We start from the raw sequence: 5,164 nt of genomic DNA on the forward strand, positions 1-5,164 counted from the left end.
AAAAGTAGAAAAAAGGCGATGGATGGTAAGATACAATCAATCAGTAAACGGTCGCTTCCAAAAACTGAAGCTCGCAGCAAAAAGCGACACAGAGGGGGTGCTTACCCACTTGCTGCCATATTTCTGTATGTGAAACGCTTCCAAACTGACCCGCGCCGTCGCGTCTGCACTCTTACCGAGAATCTTCGTCTCTCCCAATCGAGCCTCGCAACCTGTGCATGCAATTACGTGCGCAACGAAATGTGCGTACTTGTCCTTTAAGTTACTTAAATTTCGGGCATGTTCCCCCAGGCGTTCATTAAAGCAGCGGCCGGTTTGGCCGACATAAGCCTTTCCACCGTTGTTTTTTCGGCACCCAACAACCCACGAAACACAGAACCTCTTAAAAACTTCTTGAAACGGCTACAGACGGCTATAGACGTCTTGGTCTATGGTAAGACTGAAAATAGAATTTCTTCTAAACATAACCTCAGCACTTGGAACATGCTAGTATGTATTCTATCTGCGGCAAAACCCACTACTGGTGTCACTAGAGTATGTTTTGGTAAACGCATTCAGAATGTCTAACTCAAGAACTTTTCTAGATCTTTTTGTCTAAAAGTGCATAAAATGCCAAACGACGTGTTAAATGTGCGGTTACCGTCGGCCGTCGGCGTTAGCGAATAAAAGACGCCACAGACAAATAGAACTCGTTGGAAGCAACCTAAGTTAATTGGCTTCAATATTAAATAATTTCACACCAGAACTTCAACAATCAAGGGCGTGTTATTGTTTTCCATACGGGGCGCGCACACGACGCCTGGAAACCATTCTATGCTCGCACAGCAGGTATTTACAGCAGCAGGAGCGAAACGCCGGTGTTGCGCAGCGGTGTCACAGAGCCACCGCGCTGCGATCACTTCGGCGGCACAATCCAAATTTGTCGGACATCTCATTCTGTGCTGGAAACACTGGGAGGCAGAAAGTTTGAAAAAACGGTCACTGCCGCCCGCTGTGTCTCGGTCGTGGGTTCGTTATCCAGTTGTGCGTCATTCTAACCCGTTCTGTACATTTATACTGGATATTAACTGGAGTCATTTAGCTGTGCTGATGCTGTGTGCCGTGTGTTTTGCATCAGTGCTTCGTGACATCGGCTGTATTGCGTGTTTTCGCCGACGGCTTACTACCACAATGGCGGGATCTGCGTTCGCCGCCTTCGTGTCTCGGTGCGTCTTTGTACGTCGCACGTTCGGATAACACTTTTTCCGGTAAGTGAAATACATTGCGCTTCGTTTTTCGTCAACAATGTGAATATATTTAGCTGTTACCCGCGACAGTTCTTGATATATGGGCTCTTCTGCCCTGCGAGTTTTCGTCATTACTTTTATACGAGGGTTCTGCTTGTGTTCATAATTACCGCGCACCACGACTTCCGCAACAACAGTCAGAACTTTGCCCGGCTTGTTAGCCTGTGGTTAACGTAGCACGAGCCAACCGAAAGCAGTGCATTCGAAGACGACGCGCTGGCTGTAATGCTGAACCAGACTGAACTCGCCCTATTTTGTGTCCTTCTGTTCTTACGTGTGCGCGCGTGTGTCAGTGACTATGCAGTTTGTAGCGTTCCCACTTTATAGCAAAACAAAAAAATATAACTGCAGTGTTTACGTCATCTATACAATTCCAGATTAAATCGTCTGCTGATGTACAAATTTCACTTGTTTTTTCTTCTAAATAAGCAGCAAAACCTTTAACCTAGTAGGTGCTTCATCTGGGAGTGAAATCACGACAGCTTGGTATTTATTAATGAATGACTGTGACTGGGTCACCTTATTTGTAATTGCAAATCTGCCTTTCAACTGACTTGATGCTATCTTATTTTGTCCCTTTCACTCTATAGACGGCTGGACATCCTTCTTGTACCTTGGCGCTAGCGGGATGACGGGACCTCATCATGATCAGTGTAAGCCAATGCACTGTACCCTCCCTGGTCCTCCAAGTGCTTTTTATATGGGTTAAGGCCAGGGAGCGCTTCGAGGTAAAATAGCTAGTTGGTGTCTCACAAACGGCCATTTTTTTGCACTGGTCCCTTTTAAGCTGCCACTATTATAACTAATTTCTCAGTGCCAGTGTACATACACAGTTCTACTAATAATTAGTTTCCCTAAGCCTTACAAAATTTACCTGTAGGTAGTCATTGCTTTGTAAGAACTCGCAAATTAACTCTGCTGTGTGATAGAAGTATTCCATACATGAGTAAAAATTTTTTACAACAGTGTACATTACACCTTGCTTCCCTAATGCACAAATGTATTCAAGCCAGTATTTGATTAGTTTGGTATTCTGAATGTTTTCTGCGTGATTTAGTTTCTTTACAGGAACTTACTGTACAGCAACAGCAAGCAGTCTAACTTAAGATTTATGTGTGCTGTAAAAGGTGTGCTTTGCCACTAGAATTAATAAAACATGGGCCAAGGCTTCTATACAAGGACAAACTTCAATTTCGCTCTACCACCATCAGCACTTGGCTGACGCTTGCAAAATGAATCACATCAAGTAGCTTGTGCCAGACTGCTTTTTAACCTTATTGTGAGGAGATCACAAAAGTGATCTGTGGAGGCGCCTGCGTCTGAGATATAGATTGCGCTGCAACATATGTGCGTGTAGAACAGGCATGATGCTGAGGGTTCCAGCAGTTTGCAGAGGTGCTTTTAAAATTTTGTCATAACTGCAATTTTACCTGTGCTGTTCTTTATCACCTATTTCAATAATATCATTGGAGGTGTTATCAGAATTTATCAATCTATTTGCCCTGGCCCATTAGCCTGCCACATTTGCCTTTTCACTAGGTGGGCAATTATTCTGCATGGACCATTACTTGAATACACCTTTTTGTGTGCAGTGCCTTCTCAGTTGCAAGTCAGCATAGATGCTCAGAATTACCTGAGGCTATAGATACACTGATGAATTTGCCACCTATACGAATCACTTTGCACTTTCTCACGCAAACAGCATGTTAACACTTCCAAGTCAGTGGGCAATGTTATCGTTTGATCACATCATGAGATACTTTCAACTTTGTATGACGCATCAGCCAAGGTGTTGCGTCATTTGTGTGAGGTATTGCCCAAAGCCAATTAGGGTCACATGAAAATATATCAACAAAAGTGATTGATCGAGCTAGGAGTGTTGCTTTGGAACACTACTTTATCACCAGTCCTCCTTTGCATGCTACCTGCTTACTCTGTACTGTGTAATGTTAAATTTGAAAGAAAGGCAACAGCTAGGCAGCGCAAAATGCCAAACTTGCTTTTAGTTCAACAATATAAAACGCTATTTAACTTTTAATTAAGCTGGTACATCATTTACATGCAGAGTGAATTACTGTTTTAAACTGATTATATTTTGCAGGAAGCTTCTCAGACTTGTTTGACAGGTTGATAAGTGGCTTTTTAGCCACAAGACACCATACAATAAATTAAAGGCTGACTTTGACTCTGCTATGCAACTTAGTGACTATATGCCAGGAACAAGGTCTCTGAGTTGTGGCGCTGGCTAACACTCCCAGCATTCTACTAGCACACATAAATACCCAAGAAAGTGGATGGGAAAACGACGCCGCTGTAGCTCAATTGGTAGAGCATAGCACGCGAAATGCGAAGGTTGTGGGTTCAGTTCCCACTTGCGGCAAGGTGTTTTATCATCCACTTTAATTTCCATTAATTTATTGTTTCTTTATTTAATTTATTAAGCACAAGTAATTTCCCCTATGTTGTCCTTGGTGTCAGTGTTTGTTGGCTTCTTATGATAGGAAATATGCTAGTCATATTAAACATCATCACATACATACCTTAACATACCCATAATTTAAGAGAAAGGAGTGCTTAAATTTATTTTTAATGTGAGCCAAACTTCTTACTTAGCACATATTGCTAATTGAAGTTCCAATTTCAACATTCCCATTTCTTCCCTTGCCCTTTTCTTCCTGTTCTATGCAGGTATTGCGTTCCTATGTCTACAAGAACCGTCACGCGTGGCCTGTGACAGCAAGCTTTTGTGGGCAGCCAGTGCTCTCCTACGAAGGCTGGCCTACTCTGGCAGCGGCGGCAATCATCTTCAAGATTTATCCATGATCACCTTTGCTGCTATTTGTCACTCTTGTTAATTACACTTTCTGCATCTTTTCTAATTTATTAGGTAATAAAGTATGAATATGTGACATGGTGTGAAGTTGATGCCTTGCTGCATTTTCGCTTGCAATCACCTTTTATGCATGAAAAACTCATACAGTTTATGAAAAAAAAAATAACATATTATGATTTATCTTTCAGTTCTTGTAACATGCAACGTACAAGGAATTCACTAATGGATGGTATGCCGAAGAACTCGCCATTATTTCTGCGTGATGCTGTGCAAGCATGTGGCGTTACCTTACAAGAGGCACCTAGAAAGTAAGTTACAATTTACTTTTAAATGAAGCATGGACATCAGAAAAAATATATTTATATTGCTAGTTAGAGTGTTTCGCAGAGTGTTTTTCCAGATGTGTACTATCCTTTATTTCTTAACTCATTCCAGCACAGTGTTCTGTTCGGTATACTGGTGTAAGGCTATTGTGCCCCCTGTAGCTGAAACAAGGATGCAATTTTTGCTAGAAACTATTTCAATTTGGTAGAGACCCAGCAGGGCTAAGTTAATTTTGTCAATAATGACGTGTTTCATGCAGAGATGTTCTTGTTTAGGTCAATGGGCGAACATTGGCATGATAGCATACGATAAAGATCTTGTTTTATTTGCAAAATAATTCTGACAGGTGGCATTCAATTGATTGGTCAAATTAAAAAGTGCTAATTGACAAATGAGGCTGTACTACACTATTCCCATAGTTCACATCTGGAAGAACTACCTCTGCATCACTCTATCCGACAATATAAACTTTTTTTTTCTGATGTCCATGCCTCGTTTAAAATAAAGTGTAACTGTGGGCGAACGTCGTGTTATTGTAACAGCTGCCGCAAAAATTTGAGGGAATTTCTAATAAAAGTCTTCAGTTGTTCTTGTCAAGCTGTCCATTAGCCAACTTTTAGCGTAACGTTAGCAGGGCTTACTGAAGTACTTCTAGACGTTCATGGCTTCAAAATGTCTTGATCAAGACAGCTACTGTGTCCTCGTTTCGCCACTGTCTTTC

General features: G+C 41.7%; 1 long non-coding RNA gene across 1 annotated transcript; it reads left to right on the forward strand.

Annotated features, from left to right (window-relative positions):
• Positions 1-722: 722 nt before the first annotated feature.
• Positions 723-4,195, forward strand: LOC142588958 (uncharacterized). The gene is made up of 3 exons (XR_012829760.1): positions 723-1,247; positions 1,877-1,939; positions 3,975-4,195. It is a non-coding gene; the product is annotated as an uncharacterized LOC142588958 (long non-coding RNA).
• The last annotated feature ends 969 nt before the right edge of the window (positions 4,196-5,164 follow it).

The sequence above is a fragment of the Dermacentor variabilis genome, chromosome 7 (genome assembly GCF_050947875.1).
Source record: "Dermacentor variabilis isolate Ectoservices chromosome 7, ASM5094787v1, whole genome shotgun sequence".
In the NCBI taxonomy this organism is placed as follows: Eukaryota; Metazoa; Arthropoda; class Arachnida; order Ixodida; family Ixodidae; genus Dermacentor; species Dermacentor variabilis.